This window comes from Dermacentor andersoni, chromosome 5 (genome assembly GCF_023375885.2).
Source record: "Dermacentor andersoni chromosome 5, qqDerAnde1_hic_scaffold, whole genome shotgun sequence".
NCBI classification, from domain to species: Eukaryota; Metazoa; Arthropoda; class Arachnida; order Ixodida; family Ixodidae; genus Dermacentor; species Dermacentor andersoni.
This window is the reverse complement of record NC_092818.1, coordinates 184,220,719-184,232,817: the sequence shown is the minus strand read 5'-3', so window position 1 is coordinate 184,232,817 and position 12,099 is coordinate 184,220,719. Positions and strand designations below refer to the sequence as shown.

Sequence of the window (12,099 nt, the reverse complement as noted above, 5' to 3'; positions counted from 1 at the left end):
AATTGTTTTTTATTTGCAGCAACCCTCATCGAACTTCGTGGATTGGTTACCGAGAAAGACGATTTCTCCGTTCCTTGGCATTCGAAGGGAGCTCCTGAAATACAGCTTCCTTTAATGGCATTTTTTTCTTTCTCCTTCGGCTAACACCTTTGCCCCTATGGTTGTAAAAAAACTATTGTACACGACAGTCAGCTCAATCTTAACTTGCTGCGAGAGAAAACGTAGGTTAAATTTTTATTTCTGAACACTTGGCGCGTATCGAAATATATTACACGTGAGTTTGACCACCGCGGCTATTCAAACTGGCTTCGTGCATTTTTCGTGCCGTCTGTTCCAGTTGTCACTGTGTTCAATTGCCGCAAAACGTCACCAAGAAAGAGAACATAATATGTCCCCATCAAATGTTCGATCTCACCTTTGCAGTATTACGCTGTTACACACTAAACATTTTTACGCCCTCATGGGTGTTAAGAGGGGTGCTTTCTGCATTTACACCCCTGTCTACACCCTTTTAGCACCCTTTTCGGTCAAAACACCCTATCACAAGGGTGTACACTACACATAGGTCCGACTTTGCTAGAAGAAGGGTGTTAAATCGACGACTGAAGGGTGTTGAACGCATTGATGCATATATCTAAGTAACGTGTACACGTCCACGCATTGAGCAATGTGTGTAGGTATTGCATTTTTAATGATAAAGCATTTTATGGCCTTTCAGGTAGGAAAGATGGCGTTCTCCGCAACAACAATCCATACGGGACCCTGCTCATGTCAATCTTGTCATTTCCCTTGAAAGCATTCAGAAAGCATTCAGAACCGCGCCGCCCTTTTATTCTCTCAAATTATTCACGTCATTTTAGCGTCACGTCCATGAAAAGAACACTAGGTCAACCTGAAATTTGGTTACGTCGTAGGTACCTTCGTCTGTGTATTTTTCATAGAATATGGTACTTTAACCCTTCTCTTAAAGAAAATATTTCACCACACCAAGTTGTATCTCGTCTCGCATCGACCATCAACACAAAATTGATGTGCCATTCTTCCGTTTTGCCAAGAACAGCCACTGAATGGAACCGCCTTTCCGCCTCCACAGTCTCAATTTGTGACACCACTAATTCAACATCGCTGTTCAAAGTGTCTTACAGTTTAATTTTCTATTCTTGCCCTGCACTGCAAATATTGTATACTTTCACCCCTTCTTTCTGTTGTGTCTACTAGGCCTTGAAAGTATATTATACATACTTTCAAGGCCTAGTAGACACAACAGAAAGAAGGGGTGAAATTGCGGCATTATTGCATTATTTACCCATAATTGCTCATAATTAACGTTGTTCTATTTACTGCCTTCTGTATCACTACTGACGTCATGCAAGACGCTGATGACGTCACATTTTATTGCTTTATTATACAAAGCAATAAAATGTGAGGTCATCAGCGTCTTGTATGACGTCAGTAGTGATACAGAAGGTAGTAAATAGAACAACGTTAATTATGAGCAATTATAGGTAAATAATGTGAATTAGGGTGGAATAAATTCGGTTAAGGTTCGTACAAACTGTAGCAAGGTGGATTACGGCAGATGAAGGTAGAATTGTGAAGACACGTGACAATGTATGACGTATCACGGTCACGTGATAATTGCAAGTGTACATCCATGAAGTGATTAAGTTTTCGCATTCCTAAGTGACTGTCGATCTTTTTCTAGGATTCTGATGTTACTGGCATGACGGCCACTCCAAAATGTATCATCAAGAAAATGTACGCACTTTCACTTACAATTTAATTATCACTGCATTTTGTGCTCACAATTATATTATCATGCAATTAAACACTTCTAAGACTAACTGCAGTAGCGGAATGAAAACGCGCGAGCAACTTGCACAATTCTGCACGAATATTTCGGTGCCCTTAAACGCCCAACAAGAAGTGGCGAAATTAAAGAAGCTGCCTGGATACATTGCTGAACAAACAGGGACGTGCTATTAGACGAGCCTCTGATGTACAATGGCATCAACGTACAATTTGCTTGGTGAAGCCATAACGAAGACATTTATAGCGGCGAGATCACGCTGGAAGTTCTCAAATCTGAATCTCCACGTACCTTGCCTAAGTTATTCAGAGTTTTACTGAGATACTGGTCTGCCTTCTAAGCGCATCCTCGGACACAGTTTGTAAGGCTCAGCCTATATATTAGGGGCTGGTGTCGTCAAAGCTGTAATTGCTTATCCACAGCATACGCTCTTACAAACGCATTCTTCAGTCGCCTCATGAATGCTTACGCGTCGCTGTCGCACGACCAAGATGTGAGGGTCTTTATCGAGCCAGGATATCGCTGTAACTACGCTGTGGCCTCGCAAGGTTGCTTCGTTTGGACGCAGCGAATAATATAATCGCACCAGCAGAAGAGCGCCGATCGTCTCGCTCACGGTCCCGATTTGTGTACTGTACCCTCAGTCATGCAGCGCAGACTGCGCCCCCCCCCCCCAAAAAAAAAAAAAAAAAAATATGCTCGGCACGAACCGTAGTAGCAACTACCCGCCTCACCGCTCCTGTTGGAGACCACAACGAAGCAGCAGCTAACAGGCGGCCATTCGAGCAAGCAAACCTGCCAGAATAAACGTTCAATTTGCGCGCCCGCCCCCTGCCCAATGAAAAGCGACCGGAAGTGACGGGACGACGCTGTACAGTCACTTCAGCGCGCGGCATGATGGGAAGGCGGAAGCTACGCCATTATTGCATTCTTTAGCTACGTGAAATGCGTTCGCGTCTCGCTCTGTGCGACATAATTTTAAACGTGTGATTAGTTTTGTGCGCGGTGTAGAAAAAGGTGTGGCCCGTGCTTTGTGTATTACTCGTGGTCCACTTCAAAGCAAAGCGTTCGTACGCACTGGAAGATGGATCCACGGACGCTGAGACGAGCAGTTGCAACGTGCCCTGTGTCGGCGGTCGGTAGTACTGCCGTAATGGAAATTTTCAGGCAAGTGCCCATTTATTTGGTATTTCTTTGGTTTGTTACGTGTTTTTGTTCGCTCTATAAGTATCTTAGTGTGATCTCGTAGCATAATTCACTAATGTAAGAGCAAGAGCAGCTGCACTCCTAGTAGGGCAAGTTAACTACCTCGATCGCGCCCCGTCTTACATCGGGCGTGATGCGCCTGCATAGTTACGCTTTTCTCAGCGCTTCAACGTTCATAGATATGCTTCTTTTGTGCGTTCAGCGCGGCTTCTTGTAACACGGTCGCTCGCACTTAAGTTAAATGTGGTCGACCACTTTTGCGTCGCGTAGAAAAAGGACGACTGACTTTGCCACCTTTCGAAAGAACTGGCGCGGTATTGGTTCTCCCTGATGCGGTCGCGTGCTGCTGTTGCTGCTTGCCGGGCGCCTTTAACATGTTTTCGGCTCGCTTTGTCTGTGCGTGTGTGCGCGCTCGCGCTCGGCTCGATTCGTGTGTGTGCGTGCGCTCAGCTCAGCTCGCTTTGTGTGTGTGTGTGTGTGTGTGTGTGTGTGTGTGTGTGTGTGCGTGCATGCGTGCGTGTGTGTGTGTGCATGCGTGCGTCTTGCGCGCGCATACATGCCGGTTTGTATGGGCCGGCGTGCTTGCGTGTGTCTAGTGCGTACGTGTTTTGTGAGCGTGTTTCTGTGTGGGTCACTGTGTGTGCGTCCACGTGTTAGCGTGTCTGCCTGCATGTATGTGTGATTGTTTGTGTTTATCAATGTGCGCGTGCGTGCCTTTGTGTCTGCGCTTTGAGAGTGCGTATATTTGTGTGCGTGCGTATGTATTGCATAAGGCCGGTAGAATTTTACTCGCAATAAAACTCTTCCAATTTGGTGCAGCGAGTGTTGCCGCCTGAAAGCCGAGTTTGGTTTCAAGCCAACCTGGACAACTGCTGTATGAGGCGCTGTTTCTCAGGAGGATCAGTGGGAAGGCGTCAGGTATACGCTTCCTCCTTTTTCCCGCCTCTGCCCTGATGAATCGATATCCTTGATTGTTATTCTAAAAGAAACGTTACATCCAGAGCACAAATAAATGGTTAAGAAATATGGTAGTGTGTTTCGCCATTACACTAATTCTGATCTTAAAGACGTGAATTTCCCATTAGCCCACATTTCCGTTGATGCATACAACCGCTGAAATTGTGAACAGCAGGTTATTCAAGACCCCCCGTCCTACGTATATAGCAATTGTCTTCAGGCGCTTTAATGAATTTTGAAAATTTGAAGTGTTGTTGTTGCGCTTTAGAGGTATCATATGCAAGCTTTAGGTCTCTCCGGGTAGTTTGCATGCTCTTCGAGAGCTGTCGCCTATAGCCCTATTGAAATTCGTAACTACAGTTTGGAGCACTGGGGAAGCTAGAAGGCTTGTCCTGGATCTCGAGAAAGTGTTTAGGCTGGAAGTGTAGGTTGAGGAGTTTAGGGTTGGTCACACGAAGGCTTTTTACGCCTTAGCAGTAGGAGTGTCAAAGGATAAAAAATGCAGTGTATCAAGCTTGGGAAGCTGCTTATGTGGTAGAGGCTTGTGCGTGTGTGTGTGTGTGTGTGCGCGCGTGCATGCATGCGTGCGTGTGTGAATTCGCTCCTCACAAGGGAGTGTGTGTGTAAGTGAGCTACTTCTTTGCTGGTGCTATTTGCCAAAAATTGGCAAGAAAACACAATAACCAATATAACTTGAAATAATAAGCTATGCAAAGCATGCTGGCACAGTAGCGACAGCAGCATATGAGCATACAAACATGCAGCTGTGTGACAATCTTAATGCATGACTGCAACATCTGGAAGGAAGCTTGCTTCTTTTTTAGTAAGCAGCGCAAAGTCCATATTTTTTGCTTTTCTCATGCAAACCAAAACGAGGCTCATTACCAGTGATCTTGTCTTTCATTCTAATAGCATTTGTTTATCTTAGAGTGTTGTTTCTCGCAGGTCATGCAGATGATAGCATCAATTTCACAATGCCCAGCCTTGGTGCCCTCCATTAAGAGCAAGCCACTTGCGTTCGCCTTCAGGCAGATGGTTGATGTCTTCTAGGAAGCAGTTGGGAAGACTACATTGTAAGTAGATATAGGTGTGTAGTTTAATATAGTAAGTCAAGTTATAATTTAAAACTCTGAGGCTCTTTGGCGGCCTAAGCTTGATATCATATGCAGTTGTGTGTGTTTTTAAATATTGCCGATTGTAGTGCATGCTGCAGGTATGACTTGATCCAAAGCATACACTTGCATTTTCTTGATGGCCTTTCATAACGAGGATTTTCTTTGTGCAAGAATATTCACAGATGGGGGCATTCCAGCATGATATTCTTTATTGTGCATTCAGTGCTAATTTCGTATGACCTTCCTGCTACCAATGTTTTTGCAGGAAAGGAATATTTCCTTACTCTATGCAATGAGCTTGTTATTTGCTCGTTGCATTACTTGTCTACCTTTAATTTAATCCCGTAAAATTCTCAAAACCTTAATATTTGAGCTGTTTTTATTTCAAATACAATATTAACATGCGCCGGATTGCAATCTAGACTGCAAGGGATTTGAAGAAATTACAAGAAACTAGGACCTCTCATGGGTGTTAAAAAACATTTCCGCAGGCATTGCACCTATTTCTTGTACTGAGCTAGCTGCTCATGAAAATTGCAACCATATGTCATTTCACACAGTTTTGCAGGATATAGCAGGCCTATCATTGTCACTAAGCACAACCTTTCCTCATTTGCATCATGAAAATCTGCCTCATGCTTAATTTGGGACAAGTCTTGAAAAATGAATGCTTCATAATTTTGAAACTACACAAAGTATTGGTTGGGGCTTGGCAGTTTTCAGACTTGACCATGTTGAACCTAGCCATTACAAGACGAGAAAAAAAACATGCATGCACAGGAGGACTCATTCAATCAAATGCAATGCTGTGGTCATTTTCCATGTGGCAAAATGTACTTTTAGGCGGGGGAGGGCGGGTAGCCAATTTACAACCATTGCGACTCATGCGGGTAGTGGCAACACAGGATGAGAAATGGTTGTGGCTCTGAGGTTCATTGAATATGTGAACACTTATATACAATCCCTCGCCACCCCCAGAGTGAAGGGTAACCGTGCAATATGATTTTTTTAGGAGACAAGAAATTTCAGGCTCTAGTTCAGATGCTACACAAAGGAGGACCATGTATGTATTCACAGTATAACATAAACTGCCTAGGAGGGGTATCACAGTTTAGAGCATGAAGTAGAAAGTGGGAGCATGACAAAGGATCATAAGTTTATTTAAACTTATGATCTTTGAGAATACTACTTGTCACCGTTTGCCAAGCTAACCTATTGAAAGAAAGGGGCCTGCTCTAAAAATATAGTTAACACATGCTAAATTTTCAAGGAAAGTATGCCGAACTGTCAATTCTTACTAAATTAGTAAATAAGAAATACACAATAAATTTTAGGATACAGAAAGGGTCTAATAAACTGCATTGGGGAGTTGGAGATTGTTGGGCTGGATGCATGTATTGCAGGGCAAATGATAATGCCAGTGGGGGTTCCCTCATTTTCATTTTGTGTGCACTCTGTAAAATTACTCTGTCTCCTAGTGTAATAATGTTGTGTAAAAACAGCCATTTTTTAATGTCTTGTGCATGTCAGTCTTAATATGCCATATCCCGTAAGGTTCTCAGCTGCAGTACTTATAAAGTGTAATGCAGAGATATATTCCACATTTCATGTCAATTTTATATTAAGGTCACATACACACTCTTGGACAAATTTCTGTTGTTGAGAGATGTCATTGGTAGTGTCCTTAAATTTTATTCACTCTTATTTTCTATGGTGAAAAGGCTACTGTAAATTTATTTGCTTTTGCTGCTGTATGTGCCTTGTATTCACAGTGACATAGTGGTTTAGTGTTCACAGTAAATGCAGTTCCTAAATTTGCAAAATAGAAATTTCTCCTACCTTTCACTTGTCTTGCCCAGTTGCCTGAGCTGTTCATTGTTCCCAGTCACATTAATTAAGTTTGTTACTTTCAGCAGCTTGTTGCCTTATCAAATTTTCCACAGTGCACATGTGTAATTACACAGACTGAACTCTCATGATTCTCTTATTTTGCTAATGCAGGATGCAAGATTCCAGCAATGCCATGCGCTGCATTTATTGGTCAAGATGCTCAGAGAATGGAGTCCCTGCACCTCGTGGTGAAACGTGAACATTTTCTTTCTTTTGGAAAGCTAAACGTCATTTGCTGTATCAATTGCATTCTTGCAGCTCAGATGTGTACTATATTTTTTCTAATTTTGAATCAATTAATATTCACTTTTCTGTATAAAAACGACGTACAGTGTGAAGGACAAGGACTGCGAGAGATGACATACACTGCGCTGACTTCCAACAATATTTTATTGCGTTGCCACATCGTGTGTTTATACACAAGAAGGGCCATGCGCAGAAAATTAAAGGCAGTCGCAAGGGGTGTTCTAACAGCAAGTCATTGTACTAAGAACATGGTCACTAAAAAAAAATCACAATTTCTATCTGTGGAGATACAAGACTTCACTAGGGGTCAGCGTGATAGAGGGGGCACTAACCCACACACTACCCATTTTTCTGGTGAAATAAGCATCAATAATGTACCGGGTGAGCTGTGTTTCGCTAGAACTTGCGTATCTTCAAAGAGGGGCATGCAGCGGCAGTCCCGGCAATGAATGCCCAAGTGGCCTTGAACAGTGTTATGGACGTTATAGTGCACTTTTAAACGATCATTTAGGCACCTGCCTGTCCGTCCAACATATTTACTGCCTCAAAACGGGAATATGGTAAACCACATTCGTTACACATATCGCAAAACGTTTTCTGTGCCCGACAGAGCAAGAACTCTGACACGATTTAGGCGCGTTTACACGCTTATAGAGCTTTGCCAGCTTTTCCGGGGCTGAGAAAAGGACTGGGATTCCTGGAGGTTGCCAAATCTTTTTTTAGCCTATCGGACACATCATGCACATACGGTAGCACTGCGAACCAGTCTTTCAACCGGCTGGTTCCTTGACTGAGTGCGCTCATCACGTTTTGTGCCCTTCAGAAGCTGTTCTGCTATGGCTGAAATTAAGGCCAAAGGGTAGCCAGCCCAAGAAAGGCGATCAACCTGTGCAGCAAGACTATCTTGCATTTCATGTGAGCAAGATTTATTGAGGCTGTTAACGAGGCAAATCTTTACAATACCTCGTTTAACAAGCTTTGAATGTGCAGAGTTAAAGGGCAAGAGTGACTTTTTACTTCTCGGTTCAAAGCACTAGCCCACCTGTTTATTTGTAAGGCACTGCCTGAGATCAAGAAAGCGCAAAGAATCGTCAGTGGGGACCTCATTTGTTAGTTCTAGAGGCTGCAGCTCTTAAAGATCTCCAAGTCTCCCAAGCAGCAGGCTCAAAAGCATGATCAGTGCAATCAATAAATACCAGGTAGTCGTCCACAAACTTGCACACTTTGACAACGAGAGACGCATCTAGGGGACCTTGAATATTTCAATCATGATTAGCTAGATAAATATCACTCAGTGGCGGCGCCAGGCACGATCCTGCACAATATACAAATAAATGGTACTTGTATAGGATCATGCCTGGCGCCGCCACTATGTTATATTTATCTCGCTCATCATGATTGCAATATTGAAGGTCACCTAGATGCGTCTCCTGTCAAAGTGTGCAGGTTTGTGAATGACCACGTGGTATTCATTGATTGCGCTGATCACGCTTTCGAGCCTGTTGCTTCGGGAGTCTTGGAGATGTTTAAGAAAGCCTCTACAACTAACGCATGAGGTCCCCATTGATGATTCCTCGCGCTTTGTAGATCTCAGGCTGGTGCTTCGATCTAAGAAGTAATAAGTCACTCTTGCTCTTTAACTCTGCACACTCAAAGCTCGTTAAATGAGGTATTAAAAGTTTTCCCTCGTTAACAGCCTCAATAAATCTTGTTCACACAAGATGCAACATAGTCTTGCTGCACAGGTTGATCACCTTTCTAGGGTTGACTACCCTTTGGCCTTAATTTCAGCCATAGTGGAACAGCTTCTGAGGGGCACAAACCGTGATGAGCCCGCTCAGTCAAGGAACCAACCGGTTGAAAGACATAGGTTCGCAGTGCCACCGGTGGGTATGTGCATGATGTCTCCGATAGGCTAAAAAAGATTCGGCAACCTCCAGAAATCACAGGCCTTTTCTCAACTCGAGAAAAGCTGGCAAAGCTCTGTAAGTGTGTAAACGCGCCCAAATCACGTCAGAGTTCTTGCTCTGTCGGGCACAGAAAACGTTTTGCGAATTGTGCAACGAATTTGGTTTACCATATTCCCCTATTTTGAGGCAGTAAATATGTTGGACGGACAGGCAGGTGCCTAAATGATCGTTTAAGAGAGCACTATAACGTCCATAACACTGTTCAAGGCCACTTGGGCATCCATTGCCCCGGGACTGTGACTGCGAGCCCTCTTAGAATATACGGAAGTTCTAGTGAGACACAGCTAACAGGTCATCCGGGAAACTATAGAAGCAAATTTCACCAGAAAACTGGGTAGTGTGTGCGTTAGTGCCCCCTCTATCACGCTGACCCTAGTGAAGTCTTGTATCTCAAAAGATAGAAATTGTAATGTTTTTTTTTTCAGGTGACCACGTCCTTAGTACAATGACTTGCTGTTAGACGCCCCTTGTGACTCATTTTCTGCGCATGCCCGCTCTTGTATACGTACACACAATGTGGCAACACAATAAAATATTATTAGAAGTCAGCGCAGTCTATGTCGTCTCTCGCAGTCCTTGTAATTCACGCTGTACGTAATTTTTTCGCATTAATTGCCAACTATCCCAAGAAAGCACCTTTTTCAGTATATTTATAATGTTTGATACGACCATTTGCTGGCAAATGTTAACAGTGTGATATTTAACTTGAACTTTTACATGACTGCCTGTGCCTGTGTTCTTTTAGTAACCAGAGTATGGCTAATTTATTTAACCACATTTGCTAATTTGTATACTCACATGCTACAGCAAGCCCTAATCTTGTATTACTGCATCTAAGTGCAAATAATTTAGAAATTTACTATGTATTTTAAAACACTGTCCACCTTTCGTGTTCAGCAAAATTGTTTAATCAACAGTGGTTTGCTTTTATCAGGCCTTTTACTGCACCTTGCAACCACACAATAGTAAATGTGGAATACTCATTCTTGATTTATGGTAAGAAAAGAACCTATTTTCAAACTGCATATTGTATATGTACCAGTGCCTTCGGGTTACAAGACAGAAATTTATAGAAACTGGAATTGTAGTTAGAAAATCTCCTACACAGCACTTTTAGCACAGAGAACTCTCGTTTCACAAAAGAGGACAAACTATGTAGGCACTAAAAAATTCTACATATTGCTCGTGCTCAAGTAATCTTGTTCGAAAGAGAAAATTAGCAATAATACTGCTGGCTTAAACCTCACTTAAAGCACGTCTATGCTTGGAAAGTATTGTTTCAGTCCGAAAAATGTTGGCCAGTTATGCTTACATCGACTTTCCAAACTTTTCATAATGCTTTGCGATTACATTAGTGTACAAAGTAACAGGTGTCTTGTGCATTTGCTCTGCATTTCAATTACTCCCCTAATTCACCTTTGCAATGTCCCTTTTTTTTTTTTTCAAGGCTTCAAAACTTGAATTTTCGTTCATTGAGCCTTATACTGAAAATTTATTCCTTTATGTGGCCCAAAACACTGCGAGGTCAACTCAGGCTCTTTCAGTGCTGCAATACATAGTTTCTTCTCTAATAACAGATTTGATCAATACTTATATTTTGGATACCTTTGTGGGAAGTGTACATGATCTTGTACTTACCGATGTGTTTGGTGATTGTGCATGTTTATATTTCATGTGATTTATGTATATATTGTACTCTGTATTGCAGCATGCAATAAATATATTTACATTTTTCTTGAAAATGCCATATATCGTACCAGTCTGTGTTGCATTTTATGTGGATCTGGAAATCGTGATAACCGTTGGTGTTGATATACATGCTCAAAAGTGACATTTGCTAGGTTGTATATGTGCAGCGAAGACAGGTTTTGCAATATACACCGTGAATTACTAATATGTAATGTGATCCACACGTATACGTGCGTGTGTGCCCATTGAAGCTTCAAGGCCGGCTGTTCGACGGTGTGTTTGGTAGCCGAATTTGAACCTTCTGGCACACGCGAGAGTTACGCGTGGATCGCTGTACATAGTAGTAATTGAAGGCATGTACTGCCGAACCTGCCTTCCATACACACTAGCAATAAAAGGGTGTACACCCTTCCAACACCCACATAGATGGGTGTTGATATGGACTTGCACCCCTACACCCTAAATTTATTTTGCTGGACACCCTTCCTCTAGGGTGATATAACTGCACCCCAACTGTAGGGTGTAGACAACAGCACCCTTAGGGTGTTCGTCTGGCGACAAACTGATTTACACCCTTAAGGGTGTTAAAATGTTTAGTGTGTAGTCATGGGACAAACCAAGCACCCTTTATGCAACCATAAGGGTGCTAATTTTTTTACAGTGATTTGCGTCACCTGTGTGTCGCTGAACTTGCGCATACAAATGTACCATTGGTGGTATTCAAAGCGTCTACTTGAAGCATACGTGTTTAAACTACACCTGCACACACTCCAGCTATGCTCTGTAGTGTGAATTATTCTATTACTGTTATTTGTGTGCATTCCTTTCTTAGGGACAGGCCGAAATTATGCGAAGCATAGTAGCCAGCGTCGATCAGCATTTCAAGACCTCCACCATAGCGCATACTTCATTGTAAGTTCTGCCAATATAACGCGCATGTTGGAATCTATGTGAAGCGGAGGTTTCAAGAAGTGGGTAATGAAAGGTATTCACTAAATGGCAATTGTGATGTGTACGAGACTCGTTATTTTCATCCTATTTAGCGTGTAATCACAGACACGACCTACGTTTCTGCAACGCAGAAGTCGTCACACCGATATGATGTAACGCAATAGTTATTTTTGTACACTGCACCGTTGACAAGTTATTCTGCAATGCATACACTGTCAGATAATGCACACTTTGAGACGTCTACGTAGCGATGCCTTGGGGTTGA

General features: G+C 42.7%; 1 long non-coding RNA gene across 1 annotated transcript; it reads left to right on the top strand.

Moving 5' to 3' along the window:
• The first annotated feature begins 2,991 nt into the window (after window positions 1-2,991).
• On the top strand, window positions 2,992-10,943 carry LOC126531722 (uncharacterized). The gene is made up of 3 exons (XR_007599690.3): window positions 2,992-3,934; window positions 4,919-5,046; window positions 7,090-10,943. It is a non-coding gene; the product is annotated as an uncharacterized lncRNA (long non-coding RNA).
• The last annotated feature ends 1,156 nt before the right edge of the window (window positions 10,944-12,099 follow it).